The sequence below is a fragment of the Aquarana catesbeiana genome, linkage group LG03 (assembly GCF_042186555.1).
Source record: "Aquarana catesbeiana isolate 2022-GZ linkage group LG03, ASM4218655v1, whole genome shotgun sequence".
NCBI classification, from domain to species: Eukaryota; Metazoa; Chordata; class Amphibia; order Anura; family Ranidae; genus Aquarana; species Aquarana catesbeiana.
This window is the reverse complement of record NC_133326.1, coordinates 265,157,240-265,174,836: the sequence shown is the minus strand read 5'-3', so window position 1 is coordinate 265,174,836 and position 17,597 is coordinate 265,157,240. Positions and strand designations below refer to the sequence as shown.

Below are 17,597 nucleotides of genomic sequence, written 5' to 3'. Positions count from 1 at the left end.
TTTTTCCTCTGCTGCATTATTGGCCCTCGCAGCTACGGGTTTTTCGCCTTCCTCTGGATCAGCGACAGGGGGGTAGGCAGCCGTACCCTCCTCAAGTACCTTGCACCCACACCAGCCCATCGCCACACCACTCCAGAAGCAGTGGGTAGCCATTAGACCCCTCCATCCCCCCGCAAGTGGATCATCATCACTTCAGTATCATCATCAGAACACCTTTCCTACTAGCAACACCATCCTCCTCATCATGTGCAACTTTAAATACACAGCAGACACCATTCACAGGCTAAGAAACACCGCCGCAACTTTACCGATCGCCACTCAAAAAAAGACTAAAAAAAGAACAATTACTAAGAACCAACCCACAATCAACCAGGAAATGCAAGGAGACACCGATCCAACCGCAACAATTAGCATGCGCCTTGATCAACACCAGATCCGCAGTCAAGCACAGGCTGGAAATCCACGATTTCGTCATCGAAAACAACTTAGATTGCCTCTTCATTACAGAAAGCTGGCTAACACCTGACTGCAACACCATCCTAACTGAACTGGTGCCCGAGAACTACAGTATCCTAATCGAGCATAGAATCGGAAAAAAAGGAGGAGGCCTAGCAGTGATCTTCAAATCTCATCTTGGGTTCACCAAACCAAACGTACAGAACTCAGTGCCTTTCATGGAAACACTCTCACTGCACCTCCAAACAACACCTCAAGACACCATTCACATACTATTATGCTACAGACCGCCAGGACCAAAGACCAATCTCCTCACACCGCTCACTGAATTCTTCTCGATACACACCTTGAAAACCAAAAACCTGCTGGTACTTGGGGATTTTAACCTGTGGGCAAACTCTGCCCAAGACCCCACCGCAACCGCCTGCGTCAACAAAATGGAAGAACTTGGCCTTCAACAACTGATAAACTCCCCCACGCATGGTTCAGGACACACTCTAGATCTCATCTTCAAACAGAATATGGACATCAACGTATTTGACAACACTCCGCTACCATGGACAGACCACCATGCTATCAAATTTAAAATCACCACTAACACCATCCTCCAAAAACAGAAACACGTAACAGCAACACACTGGAATAGATCTCAGAAGAAACTTCACTCTGATCTCTTCAAAACTACATTATCGAGCAAAATTCTTTTGCTAAACTCAAACCTCTCAACAGAACAAACGCTCAACTCCCTAAACAATGTACTACTACAAACAGCAGACTCGGTGGCGCCAAAACGCAGAACACTCATCCGCAAAAAAAACTCAAGTTGGTTCAATGGTACTCTCACCCTACTCAAGCAAGAACGTAGAAGAGCTGAAAGAGCATGGAGAAGAAATCCTACCAAGGAAAACCATGCTAACTACAAAGCACTCACGGGGAAATACCACAAGGCAATCTTCAAAGCCAAAAAAGAACATTTCTCAGACACCATCTCATCCGCCTTAAACCGTCTGCGGGAACTTTTCAAAATAGTGGCTCAGTCTATGAACCCGACCTGCTTAGAGCCCCCAGGAAACGATACTCAAGAATTCTGCAATGAGTTATCAGATTTCTTCATCGACAAAATCGACAACATTCAGAAATCAATCCATCAGAAAACAACTATCACCCTCACTGAACCAAAACAAAAAGAGGATATCGACACAAACATCACTCAACCACCGAATTTCTTTTTGTCCCCAATCACCATAGACACAACTAAAAACATCATCAGAAGCCTTCGAGACAGCACATCACCGAACGACATCATCCCCACTAAACTGCTTAAAGAATGTCCCGACATCTTGGCCCCTATCCTAACACAGCTCATAAATCAATCATTCATAGAAGGGACTGTGCCAACCTCCCTCAAGCAAGGCATCATCAAACCTCTGCTAAAGAAAGCCAATCTCGACCCTAAGGACCCTAACTGCCGCAGACCAATAACTAGTCTCAACGCCATCTCCAAGATCATGGAAAAAGCAGTAGTACAGCAGCTACAACACCACCTGGACACACACCTCCTCCTGGACCCTCTGCAATCAGGCTTCCGCCCAGGCCATGGCACAGAAACAGCACTTCTCAAAATATGGGACGACGCCCTTGAAGCAGCAGACGACGGAGAACAGAGTCTCCTGGTACTGTTAGACCTCAGCGCAGCATTCGATACAGTGGACCACAATACTTTACTTGTCCGCCTCGCTGAAGTAGCAGGAGCTACAGGTTCTGCTCTAAAATGGTTTACATCCTTCTTAGAGAATCGCTCCCAGACAGTGAAACTAGGAACATTCACCTCGGAAACCCGGGCAGTCTCCTGCGGAGTCCCTCAAGGATCACCCTTGTCACCAGTACTATTCAATATATACATCCGCCCACTTCTCATTATCATCAGGAAAACCGATCTTTGCTTCCATTCATACGCTGACGACACCCAACTCTACCTTCGCATCAACGGACAAAAAGACCTTCATCAGCAATTACAGAAATGCCTCACCTTAATAGATGACTGGATGTCCACTAGCTCCCTCAAACTTAACGGATCAAAAACAGAGCTTCTTCTCCTACATGCCAACAAAAATTCCAAAATAAAGACTCCGTGGACACCTCCCACCATCCTTGGACAGACCATCTCCCAAAGCACCAAAGCCAAGAGTCTCGGAGTCATTTTTGACTCAGGAATGACAATGGATGCACAAATAGGATCAGTGGTGAGCGGATCCCACCATCTCCTCCGCCAACTACGTAGACTCATCCCCTTCATCCCAGAAGAGGACAAAGCGGCAGTTGTGGGAACAATCATCAATTCCCGACTTGACTACGCAAATTCGCTCTACGTAGGACTACCCCAATATCAGCTTGCGCGCTTACAACTCATCCAAAACACGGCGGCAAGACTGTTAACAGGAAAAAAACCCTGGGAATCCATCTCCCCCTCCCTAAAGAGCCTACACTGGCTAACCGTGAAGAATCGGATCACATTCAAGACCCTCTGCCTCACCCACAAATGCGTACAAGGAAACGCCCCACCATATCTCCGCGAGAAAATAAAACACTACACACCGAATCGCAGTCTTCGATCAGCTAGCCAAAGCCTCCTTACCATTCCCAAATACCGCTACAAAGCAAAGGGAGAACGAAGATTCGCAGTCCAAGGACCTCGACTATGGAATGCTCTTCCAACTAACATCCGCATGGAAGAAAACCACCAGGCCTTCAGAAAAAAACTAAAGACCTTCCTTTTCTGAGAAGCTGACATCAGAGAATGCATCCAGCGCCTTGAGGCGATTCAGTTCGCATTTGCAGCGCTTTACAAATCATTCATTCATTTTAAAACTTTTTTTTGCATTGATACATGTCCCCTGGGGCAGGACCCAGGTCCCCAAACACTTTTTATGACAATATAATGCATATAAGCCTTTAAACTTAGCACTTTTGATTTCTCCCATAGACTTTTAAAGGATGTTCCGCGACATTCGAATTTGCTGCGAACACCCCAAATTGTTCGCTGTTCGCGAACAGCCGATGTTCGTGTCGAACATGAGTTCGACTCGAACTCGAAGCTCATCCCTAATCCACAGGGTTCATGCAGATATTAGAAATTATTATTGGATGTCACAGCTCTAGTTATAGTAGTATTGCTGTGTTTTTAGATAACATCTCCCCTTTCAAGCACTCACTGTTATGTAAACGTGGATTTTTCCTTGTAGAATAGAACTCTCATATTGCCTTGTGAAAAGAATTTGCTCACAGTAATTATTTTCTAGAGTGACAGCTCTGTTATTTATCGCAGCTCTGTGAATAATTGAAAATAATTTAAATAACAACACTTTTAGACAACACTTTTAGACGGATTTTCTTGCTAAAGTTTTCTGTTAGAATCAAAGTGTTTAAAAAAATAAGCTGAAAACTAGATATTTAGAAAAATGTGCAACAGCAATATATCAGCAAAAGTAATTGTATGGAGATATAATAGCTTAAACAAGCTTAAAAACTGGTTTGCTCAGTGACAATAGTGTTGCTCTTCATGAATAAAATTTGCAGAGAAATATTACATACATGGGCTGACAAGAGTTACTTTTAAGCACTAAAAGAAAAAAAACACAATTTATTCAGTTTCATCATACATTGTAACAGTATCTCAGTTACAAATATATGTGAACTTTTCCTTTGAAATTGTATTATTGCATAGAAGCAAAGTACCTTTTTTTTTTTCTTTTTTTTCTTCTTTTGTTTTTTTCAAATAGGCAGCGTTATTTTAGAAAGTCAGAACTAATTGGTAAGGACTTTCATGGCTCTCTTCTTATATCAGTGTACTTGATTTGATTGTAGCCGTATTAGTGCAATTGTGAAAACAAATTTTCCTTTCCATTGGACCTTATAAGCATCAACCAAATTAGGAAAGAAATCGAAACCTTACAAAGACAACTGCAAAAACTTGCCATGAACTTCTATAACTCCTGCTATTAGCAACTTGAAACCCGGTCCAGAATCCCAAGGTATCCCTTGTGTAAATGCTGACTTTACAGAAAATGTGGCTATAACAGAGGAACTCGGAATCATAAATTTGTCAAATCATAAACTTTCTACACTAGAAACAACAGTTCTCTCCAAAGGCCTCACATTCTGCCCAACCACCAAATTGGATAATTTACAGGTATGGTCAGATATGGAGGAATTCTTTAGGAGACTAAGGCTCAAAGAATATTTTCACAGTAAGGAAAGGAATCCTAGGACAATAGGAGGTGACAAAAATAAAAAGAACAGCAACTTCACACCTCCACAAGGACGCAACCCCAAACTGGATACCTATATTGATAGCTTCAGGCTGCGAGTCACTTCCCTGATATCCACCCAGCAAAAGAAAATATTATACAACCTTTCACCACTGGAGCGAAAAGCTGTACATGATCTGCGCAATAATCAGGCCATAACCATCAAACCAGCAGATAAAGGGGGAGCAGTCGTTGTGATGGATACAGACAAATATATACAAGAGGGCCAGAGGCAGCTGGCAAATACTACTTACTACAAAACACTGGATTATGACCCGACCCAGGATTTTACTAAGCAATTAAAAGGTCTCATTGCGACAATACCAAGCCACCTATATTCAGAACTCATCAATGCGATTCCGGATAATCCAGAAATTGGAGACTTCTACATGCTGCCCAAGATTCACAAGCCAGGAAATCCAGGCATACCCATTATAACAGGTATGAATACACTTACTGAACATATCTCAGGCCTTGTAGAAAACATGTTAAAACCTTTTAGTCATGAACACTGCGAGTTTCCTGCAAGACATCACTGATTTTCTGAACAAGCTTAACAATATATAACAATTACCACCAAATACACTTCTAGTCACTATGGATGCAGAATCTCTGTACAGTAACATCCCTCCCAAGGATGAGTTGGCGGCATGTCACAGATTCTTATCATCCTCACCAAACCACAAATACACTGCTGAGGATGTGACACAGCTCATCAAATTCCTTCTTACACACAACTACTTCACTTTCAATAATGACATCTCTCTCCTGTGTATGGGTACTGCTATGGGAAGCAAAATGGCACCCCAATATGCAAACTTATTTATGGCTGACCTGGAGGACAAATTCCTGAACAGCATACAACAAAAGCCATACAGATATTATCGCTATATTGATGATATCTTCATGATATGGACTGAAGGTGAAGAAAATCTAAACCAATTCTTCTCATTGATCAACACTTTTCACCCATCTATCAAACTAAAAATGGACTATTCAAACACACATGTCAACTTCCTGCACAATACAGTATACATCAGGGATGACAAGCTGCACATGTCGATATACAGAAAACCGACTGACCAATGCAGCTATCTTCATATTTCCAGTCTTCACCCCCAACACACTAAACGGGCCGTCATACACAGCCAGGCCATCAGATACCACCGAAGACCCAGAAGACAGAGATAAACATCTCAGAACACTGGCAGACTCCTTCCATAAGAAAGGTTACAAAGACAAAACCATCAACAACAGCATAAACACAGCCTTGAAAACCCGAAGAGAAAATCTCCTCCAATACACAGAGAAAAAAACAAATAACCGACTACCTCTAGTCACCACATACAACCCAGCACTTGAAGGGATCAAAAAGATAATCAAAGGGGGGGCGTGGCCGACCGGAGCTGTAGATGGATGCCTGATACCACAGCTCGTCTCACAGGGGAGATATCCAAGCTACACAGGCCACACAGCTAACCTAATCCGGTGCCATCCTAGCACCTAAGACACCGGGGAACATGGCCAGCGTGTCTAGGAAGAGAAACCCGGAGTACAAACCAAAAAAACTCACCGAGTTCTCCTACAAGCCAGCGGAGCAGGTCAGTGAAATCCAAGATGGCGCCAGCCTGGCCGCGCCGCGGGACTCATACACGGATCTACCGGACGAATTCCCGGTAGATCCTACTTCATCCGACCCCCCAGCTTTACCCCCTCACCCTCTGGAAGGTGACAGCCTCCTAAATAGCCCTGCTAAGGCTAAAATGAGGCCCACAGCACAAATCGAGGCCCAGGCTTTCAACCCCCTTCTCAGCAACCAGGCCCTGCATTCATCCATGGCATCTTTCCCCACCTCGGGACAGCCTGTGATGGACACCACATTAAAGGACATGCTACTGTCACTGCAGACCTCCCTTATGACAGATCTCTCCTCACTATTTGCTAAAATCTCCTCAGGCATACACTCAATAGATGATAGAGTGACATGCATTGAAAAAAATATGAGTGACTGCACTTCCACAGTTAATGAAGTCATTGATGTGTGTGAAGATGTGAGAGAGGAACAAACATGGATTCGCGCCAAGCTGGCCAATTTAGAGGCAGATCTCGAAGGAACAATATCAAGCTGCGAGGAGTCCCCGAATCCATAATGCCTGCAGACCTGCCACGATACGCGAAAGAAATAATAATAGACAGAATACACAGAATAGCCAAGCCATCCCACCTTGCTGCCTCCATTCCCAGAGATGTTTTAATGAGAGTCCACTTCTTTCACATCAAAGAGAAAATCTTGCTGGGGGTCAAACATAAATCACCACTGCCTGCTCCGTACACAGGAATTCAATTTTTCCCGGATATCTCTAAATATACTCTCCAACTAAGAAGAAACCTGAACCCGATCACCAAAGGGCTTCAAAACCATAAAATACCATACAAATGGCGCCATCCAGCGACTATCCTGGTCACTAGAAATGGTCAATCCTACGTCATACATGACCTAAACAAAGGCCTGCACCTCCTCCACAACTGGGGAATAATTATTGAACCTCCCAAGACCCCACCAATGCGCAACAGCCCCTCTCACGCCCGCAGCCGTATGGATCACCACCCCAGCTGAGGAGACCCCATAGTCACTACCACAGTAGGCCTAACTACTACATCTCAGATCCCCTGGAGCTTGACGAATTGTTCCATTGATTGTTCAGCTCCCTTCGTTACTAACTGTTTATACCCCCATTTAGAGGTTGAAGCGGTGTTTTACACCTCCTCTACGTATTCCTTTTCAAAAAAGCAGAGTTGCCTTATCGGCGGTTTGCTCATTGGGTTTGTACTGTCAAGTGTGATTAACATTTTGCTCTATCTGCAGCTCTATTATCCAACCACTATTGAGTCAGTGGACCGAACTCCTTCTACCAACCGATACAGATACTAGGATCTTCCGACTCTTAGACCGGGACGACTAACTGTAAGTGATCTCTCACACAAGCCTGCCTCCATTTCCCATCACCATGCCACTAAACATATTATCGCTAAAGGCCAAGGGCCTGAACCATCCAGCTAAACGCCACTCTTTATGGAAAACCACCAAAGCTCTCCAGAGAGACATTCTCTGTATTCAAGAGACACATCTGATAAACTCAGACTCATCACTATGCACCAACCGCCAGTTTCCACACATTTTTCAAGCCTGCCACTCTACTAAATCCAAAGGAGTCATGATAGCAATCAAAGAAACAGTGGACTTCCACCTATACAACCTACTAATTGACACTGAAGGTCGCTACTTAATCTTAGTGTACCATCAACAAAGTTTTTTATACCCTCTCCAACATATATGCACCGAACACTCACCAAATGAAATTCCTGCATAAGGTTCTACGTTTAACCAAACAGATAAGAAAAGGACATGTAATTCTTTGTGGGGATTTTAATATTGTTCCCGACATCAACATGGACACTACGTCGCCAGCAAAGAGGCGAGTATCGCCATTGAAAAAATGTTTGTCCTCACAGGACTTATTTGATGTGTGGCGCTGCCACCATGGCTCAGAAAAGGACTTTACCTACTATTCTCACATGCATAATTCATATTCACGAATTGATTTATTTGCTACTGATAAATGGCTCCTCCAGAATGTATGTAAATCTGAAATCCGCTCCACAACATGGTCAGACCACGCCCCAATATCTATTTCTATTTCAGACTCCACTCCACAACGCAACACATTTTTGTGGCATGCAAACAATTATATACTGCAAAATGAAAAATACACAACAGAAATCTCCAACCATCTCACTGAATTTTTTTCTATAAACAAAGGCACAGTGTCTGACCATGGGGTGGTGTGGAGTGCCCATAAGGCCTATATTAGAGGTATGCTGATTAAACTAAGCTCCCTTCACAAAAGGAAGAGGACGCAGCGTATAGATGAAATAACCTCCCAAATTACCTCCCTAGAACAACAACATCAAGCCAACCCCCAAAACCCGCAAACCCACCAATTATTGAACCTAAGGCAAGAACTGAAAACCTTGCTCCTTCAGTCATTTGAATATCTCCAGCGTAAACTAAAAGCCACTTCTTACGCCACCTCCAACAAGGCAGGTAAAACTCTAGCAATGAAACTTAAGGGTAGAAGACTTAAAACCAAAATTTCACAGATTATCCACCCCCACACGAATATCCCCCAGTCCAACCCTCAGGATATAGCCAACGCATTCAGCGACTACTATAGCGACCTCTACAATTTGAAACATACCCATAATCCCAAAGTCAACCTTAAACCTTCTTGACCGAGCAATTTGTTCATCATGTCTTAGTCCTGCTAGTTGCACCTTGACTACAGCAGAGGTTTAACACCTCAATATACAAGAAATTGATTGTAATTAACAACTACTCATGGGGACCGTTCTCCCCTTGCGGCACAAAGAGATCCCAATTGGGGTGCTGCGATGGGAGAGGGGGCCCTATATGTATAATATTCTAACCACCGTACAGTGTATTTCTATACCTATGCTCATTTAATTGCACGTAATCTAATGACGAACTGCTGACTGTTACATATAGTTTATTTTTGACAATTCTTTGTTCTGTTTTGAACTTATACACTACGTCGTTACACGACGTACAATATCTTAATTGTACTTTGTATTTACTTGCGAAAAATCAATAAAATAATTTGAAAGCAAAAAAAAAAAAAAAAAGATAATCAAAGATTTACAACCCATTATAACAGAGGATGAAACTCTGAAAGGAATATTCCAACAACCCCCATTATTGGCTTTCAGACAACCAATCAACCTCAGACACAAACTAATCAGCAGGAAACTTCACTCTGATTATGAAGTCACAAATAATGGAAGCAAACACTGCAATAAAAAACGCTTCAAACTATGCAACCAGATCAATCTATCCAAACGTGTTACACACACAAATGGGACCTTCAGTATCATGGGATCTTACAACTATACCTCCAGTAATGTTGTGTACCTCATCCAATGCAAAAGGTGCAGCAAAGGATCTTATGTTGGTGAAACAGGACAGAAGTTGCAAGCGAGGATGAAATTGCACAGACATACCATCAAAGAACATAAAGAAGACAGTTTATGCGCACCTGTGGGACATCACTTTTCACAACTGGTCCACACTATAGAAGACCTCAATGTTTTAGTTCTTAAAGGGAATTTCAGAACTATCCAGGAAAGGAAAATGTTTGAACTAAGAATGATACTTCTTTTTGACAAGAAAAATAATGGCCTGAATTTAGATATTGGTTTCCTTACACATTATGCTAAAGTTTTATGACCCCCTCTGTGACTAGTACCCCCCCCCATTCTATAACTCTCCCTCTATCTCACTAACTCTGCTGCTATCTTTATTACCATTGATTTGTATGTGTTTGTTTTTCTCTTTTTTTTTTTTTTTCTTTAACATTCTGCTTAAAAATTTGTGAATCAGTACTGCTTGGACCTTGAAGAGGAGACATACCCCGAAAGCTTGTCCTGAAAAATTGTATAATTTAGGATCTGTGTTCCTGTATTATTACCATGTACAGTATAGGTCCTGTTTTGGGTTTTGGGCACATCATAGGATATGTTTCTAACAATATATTCCTATTAATTTCCTGATGAAACAAAGTTATGAACTGTTAAACATGATAAGGGAAACAGTTATTACAAAAGCCATCCATATATGGATCTAAATTCAGCTAGTTTTGTAGGAACCATCTGAATTTTGATCCATGTATGGGCAGGGAGACGGTACAGAAGTCCATCTGCTGATAAACTTTTGTACAACTTCCATGTCAGATTTTCCCCACTCGATCAGTACTGCTGGCTATAGCTGGCGGTGCTTATCAGTGTATTCTGATGGTAGCGATGTTTACCCATTGTTAGAATACAATAGTTAATTGGGGAGCATTCTTCCATTCACATCTGTATGTGGATGGGGGAATCAAATAAGTTTTTTTTTTTTTATTCAACTCACTGGTTGAATGAAAAAACTGACTTGTCTATGGCCAGCTTTAATTTCTTAATGTGAATTTGGGGTGATGTGACAAGACAAGGATATGTAAAATCTTGTTTGATGACTAAATGTACTTACATGATAGGGGACATAAGTTAAGAAATGCTTGGATAATAAAAATAGCATATCTTTTAAAGTGAAAATAGGCAAGGTTCAAAATGACGGTTTTATTGTGAAAATGGGATGTTGGTACCAATGACAACAGGTTAAGCGTGAAACAATACCTCTGGTTAGACATTTGTTAGTGATAATAATTACATGTTATTTAAGATAACAGAAACTCTGTTGTTTGTATAAAATTGTCCCAGTATGCTAGTCTCAATTATAAAAATAATAGGTTTAATTCATATTTATGGTGGAAGATTCAGGGGAGATATACTAACCATGCATGTATGGTTAGCATGCTGTAGGGTTTGGTTTGTTATTAGAACATAAAAGGATGTTTTATTTATGATGGTGTGGTAGCGATGACAAATAGTGTTCATTCACTCTTATGTTTTTAAGGTTAATTTTACCATTTGTGCCCAAGATCTAAACAGTCATGCTGTATATTCACCTAATTTTGTAGTTATTAGTAGGGTTGCACCAATACCACTTTTTTAACCACTAGACGACCAGCAGCCGCATTTATACTGTGGCAGGTTGGCTCGCCTGGGCAAATCGCCGTTGGATATACGTTGGCCGCTTTAAGACCGCTAAGGGTCGCGATGATGGAGCCGATGCACATGACCGGCGGCCACAATGTTCGCTGAGCACCTGCGATCGCTCCTGAGAGACACAGGACAGAGATCTGTCAGTGTAAACAGACAGATCTCTTTTCTGTCAGGGGTGAGGAGACACATCTGTTGTTTATACTAAGTATGAACAGCGATATGTCTCCTCCTTCAGGCAGTCCAATCCCCCACAGTTAGAATCACTCCCCAGGACATACATTTAACCCCTTGATTGCCCCCTAGTGTAAACCCCTTCCCTGCCAGTGACATTTATACAGTAATCAGAGGCCTATTTTTAACTCTGATCGCTGTATAAATATCATTGGTCTCAAAATAGTGTCAAAAGGATCCAATGTGTCCACTGCAATGTCGCAGTCCCATTAAAAATTGCAGATCTCTGCCATTACTAGTAAAAAAAAATAATAATAAAAATGCCATAAATATATCCCCTATTTTGTAGATGCTATAACGTTTGCGCAAACCAATCATATGCTTATTGCAATTTTTTTTCACCAAAAATATGTAGAATAAATATTGGCCTAAACTGAGGAAGAATCATTATTTTTTTAAATTATTATAGCAAAAAGTAGAAAAATATAACTTTTTTTTCAAAATTGGCATTTTTTTTTTGTTTATAGCGCAAAAAAGAAAAACTGCAGAAATTATCAAATACCACCAAAAGAAAGCTCCATTTGTGGGGAAAAAAGGACGTCCATTTTGTTTGGATACAACGTCGCATGACCGTGCAATTGTCAGTTAAAGCAATGCAGTGCCGTATCGCAAAAAAGGTCTGGTCTTTAAGGGGGCAAATCCTTCTGAGGCTGAAGTGATTAAGACCGAGTACAAGTACCGATACTTTTTTTTCAAGTACTCGCTGATACTGATTACCGATACTTTTTTTTAATGTTCTGTAACAGTGGCACTAATATGCAGCACTGATGGACACTGATAGGTGGAACTGATGAGGCGTGGACTGTGTTTAGTAGTTTTTTATTTTTATTTTATTTTTTACAATTTATTATTTTTTTATTTTTTCAATTTAAACTTTTAAATATTCTATTATTACAATTCTTTATTTATTTATTATCAGCCCTGTTGGGGGGCTTTGGTGAGATATCAGGGGTCTAAACAGACCCCTGACATCTACCCTTTAAGACATGGAAAGGGACTGAGGACATAGATTCCCCAGTCCCTTTCTCTGCAGCCTCAGGTGCACTGAAGATGAATGAACAGGAGACAGGGGCTTCTTTTCATTCATAAACTGCACATTGTAAACACAGTTTACGATGCTCAGTTATGAATGGATAGAGTCAGTAATTAGGACCGATCACTGTATCTGTTCATTCAGAAAAGGAAGGAGATGGTAAATGACATGTTTACAGGCTCCTTCCTCTGCTCTCCATCCTGACAGATCCAGGACAAGGGGGGGGACCGGAGGAGCACAGTGGGGGTGGAGGACACAGAGGGGGAGCACAGAGAGGGACCGGAGGAGGATACGGAGGGGGAGCATAGAGGGGGACCAAAGCAGACTCGAGGAGCTGGAGGAGGACCCAGGGAGCTGCAGGAGGACACAGGGGACAGTTGGGACAATCACTGCAGCCAGTTACAAGCACCAATCTCCCTGTATACCTTTTTAATAAAGCAGCTGAAAGCCGCGGGAGGGAGAGGAGAAGAAGCGGTTGTCAGCTGCTCTATTAAAAGTTATACAGGAAGATCAGTGCTTGTAACTGCCCACACCGATCATCTGTGAGGCTGCCCAGCCCCCCTGCTATGCTGAGGATGCAGGTATCGGATCAAGTATCGTAGCATTTGCATGAGTACAAGTACTCATGCAAATGCTTGGTATTGGCATCGATACTGATACTAATGTCGGTATCGGTACAACCCTAGTTATTAGCATTCTATGTTCAATTTTAATATTTGCAGTAAGGTGTGGATGGTGTTATATTTTGTAAGGGGTAGGCAATGATTAGGGGATTCATTGTTGACAATTTTGATGCCTGCTTATGTATCTTTTTTTATACTTTTATGTTGTTCATACAGTAGATCTGTTTTATTTAATATCATTTACTGCTTTTCGAGGTTCCAAGAATAAACTTCAGGCTATATGTCAGGATAATAAAATTTTACTTTATTACAGACTTGATATCGTTATTTTACAAAAACCATTAAAAGAAGACAATTTCATTAAAAGTGCCATTTTACAACCACCAATGACTACATAAGGGAGTGCTGGCAAACTCCACCAGTGTATAGTAACAGTATAGGGGTGGAGCCAATGTGGCAGCATTGTATTCATTCGGAAAAACTAAAACTTTCTCTGAATGGCTGAGCAGCACTCTGGAACACAACATTATACTCTGTATGTAGCTGATAATACAGTTTATACAGCACTGACAACAAGCACACCTGTTAGTGAGATAAATAGTTTTCTTCCCCGAAAATATCATCAGAGAGGAGGTTTATGGTGCAGTCTCCTGTTGGTATGTTCTGTGGTCCAGGAGTGGAAAGATTCATTGCTGCTAGTCCACACACCGCTGAGCTTTGTATAGAACACCTATAGCCTGGAGGTAAGAGGCTGTGTGTGGCAAGGTGGAGGGAGTCATGGGTGTATTCTGGGTATATATTTGAGACTTTTTGAGATTTTTTTACAAATGGTGTTTATAATTTGCACACATCTGTGGAATGATTATATTACACATATATAAAGGTGTTTACTGTTTGTCTTCAGCTCAACAGTTCTGGATTATATAATAACTGTGTATGTAATAACAGTATGCACCTGATATTGCAAAATCACAATCCTAAATTCCAAATGGTCATGAACACTTCTTTTCACTTCTGTGGATGGAAGTTTGAACTTGGCTAGCGGCCATGTAATAGCAGCAGAAGATGTTGGTCTTGTTCCTTGCTGTATGGAATGTTCCATCTTTAGGGATTTAGAGTCCTAAATGTTTTTGAGGTCCCCCCATACTGGTGGCACATTGTTTTTCCCTGGCTGGGCTTCATTCTTTTACACAGGAATTTGTGAAAAACCTTTATATTGTTGGAGTTATATATACAGGATGTCAAAGTTTCTGAAGACGTTCCTGTGCCTGCGAAATGCGTAGACCACTGAATGATGTTATATCACAACTGAAGGACACATATTGTTATTACATTGCCAATTTTTGATGTGATGGTTTTAACTGTCTGTTGGAAGTATGTTCCTTGTGCAACTTCTAATGAAGAAACATTTTTGTAATAAATCAACTTTTTTTGTTTGTTTTTCTATATGATCTCCTGGCAGGCATAAAGTCATACTTGCTCTTGTATTTATTTCTGTTGGTAGTATATATTGGGATGATGCCTCTGGGAAATCATTATTCTCTGATCCTGTGATGGTTCCACCACTCAATCAGCACATGGTAGGCCCCCTCTTATCCTTCCACCACTAAACATTGCTGTTCTCTTTCTCTTCCTCTTGACCAGGGAGCCCAGGACTGTTGTAAGTGGTCAGGTTGGTTACCCACAAAGGAGATGGAGAAACATCCATTCCTCCATCTCCTCTGTGATGAATGAAGCCAGAAGCAATGAGACTCTAGTCACTTCTGAATTCAGTGCTGTCATTCCCCGACTGGCACAGCCAGAGAAGCATCTGATCAAATACAATATTTCTCTGGCCATCTCTCGCCTTGACTACTGCAACTCACACCTCATGGGACTACCTTTACATACACTATCCCCCCTTCAATCCATAATGAATGCTGCTGCAAGACTCATCCACCTTACCAACTGTTCAGTGTCCTCCACCCCTCTCTGCCAATCCGTGCACTGGCTTCCACTCACCCAACGAATAAAATTCAAATACTAACAATAATTTACAAAGCCGTCCACAACTCTGCCCCCAGCTACATCACTAACCTAGTCTCAAAATACCAACCAAGCCACTCTCTTCAGTCCTCCCAAGAACTCCTGCTCTCTAGCTCCCTTGTCACCTCCTCCCATGCTCGCCTACAGTATTTCTCTAGAGCTTCTCCCATCCTTTGGAACTCCCTACCCCAATCTGTCCGACTGTCCCCCAATCTATCCATCTTTAGATGATCCCTGAAAACCCTTCTCTTTAAAGAAGCTTGTCCTGCTTCTAATACACTGTTTTACTTTCTCCATCAGCTCATCCTCCACAGCTATTACCTTTTGTATCAATTGACCCTCCCTCCTAGATTGTAAGCTCTAGCGAGCAGGGCCCTCTGATTCCTCTTGTACCAAATTGCAATGTAACTGTAATGTCTGCCTTCATTTTGTTAAGCGCTGCGCAAAATGTTGGCGCTATATAACTCCTGTATAATAATAATAACAATAATAATAATGCTTTGAAGGGCAGATGAGATATCAGGGGTTTAATAGACCCCCAGATGTCTCAATAAGAAGTATCTGACACTGCCCAAGCAGTGGGCTTGTTCATACCTTGTGATAAGAATAAAGCTAAATGAAATCCCAATTCTTCTGTGTTCATGTACAAATGCAAACACACACATAGGTCTAAGGCACATAAGTAAATTATGATTGCACCACAAGTTTGAGGTATCACCACAAACTTTGGAGTGCGTGCAATAATTCTAGTGCCATAGGCCATGCTTAGCTCTAAAATGATAACCTGTAAAAACTTTTAAAGCACTAGATATGAACAACTTTAGGTACTGTAATTTGTCACTATTTCACAGATATGCACAATTTTAAGTCCTGACATGTTTATTATCTCTTCACTTCATGCAACATCGTATTTTTATAGTTTACCAAAAGGTGGATATTACAGTATATTGTATTTATGTGCCCTACAATTTAAGTGTATTTAAAAAAAAAAAAAGAATTAATGTGAAAAATGTCTTCACAAATATTGTGTGACATGAAAAAAAATTCAATAGCCACCTTTTTTTTCTCCAGGGCCCCTGCTTTCAGACAGTATATAATGTTTGAGGGTTCTAACTAATTTTCTTGCAAAATATGCAGATTTTAACATGTATGTGAAAAATTGAAAACATTTCCCAGGTAGGCAAGTAGATAAAGTGGTTCAATTCCATGCATTAAGGTAAACAACCTACTGGGTACAGCTTCCCCCTAGCACCCCCTTATACTTACCTGAGCCCCATCTTGATCCAGCAATGTGCATGAGAACAGCAGCTCTCCTGGGTCTCTCTCTCCTCATTGGCTCACATAGCAGCATCTGTTAATCACAGCCAGTAAACCAATGAGGAGAGAGTGAGGGGTGGGGCTGAGCCATTCATTTACAAGAATGGAGCTAGGGAGCGAGCCTGCTCAAGTGCCCCCCATAGCAAGCCTCTTGCTATGAGGGGGGCACTTGGCAGGGGGGGAGGAGCCAGGATCACCAGCAGGGGACCCAAAAAGAGTATTGGGGCTGCTCTGTACAAAACCATTGCACAGAGCAGGTAAGTATAACATGTTTATTTTTTTTTTTAGTTTTCTATCTAAGTACTATAAATGTAATCATAACCTATGTCTGCACATATTGTGAACAACTAATTCAAGATTTCTTTTCATATTACATTTACATGTTGTGACGTAGAGTTCCTCCTTCTCCTGAGGAAGCAGACATTGAAACATGTTGACAACACAGCCATGACCTTTGCATATAATAATTGAAGTGCACTTCTAGCATATATAAAATTGTTACACTGATACTATACACGGGTGAAGTTTGCAGGCTCTGCCTTATGTGGTCATTGGTGGTTGAGAGGCAAGATAAACTAAGTTTGTGAAATATAAATTGCAATATGGCAATAACTATGAAATTGTCTTCTTTTAATGTTTTTTGTAAAATAGCTATTTGAAGTCCGTAATACATTTTATTATTATTTTACCATTTAGTCTAAAGATTATACTTGGCACCTCAAACGTCCCACCCTGATTAAGAGATTTAGCAAATTACATGTTTTTCTTGGTGATGAGGTGCTAGTGGTCATTTATTGCACCACAAGGCTCGATAATGTTTACTGCTATCAAATTTCATGCAAGATTCAGGGTTAAGCTGTCACACTTGCGACTGATATTATGGTGATGCCTGCACAATAAGTAAGCACTTTACACGCAGTATTCTGT

The 17,597-nt window shown here is 41.3% G+C and overlaps 1 protein-coding gene across 1 annotated transcript in view; it reads left to right on the top strand.

Moving 5' to 3' along the window:
• TRHDE (thyrotropin releasing hormone degrading enzyme) overlaps window positions 1–17,597 on the top strand; it is a 1,580,966-nt gene that overhangs the window by 479,085 nt on the left and 1,084,284 nt on the right. The window lies entirely within an intron of this gene.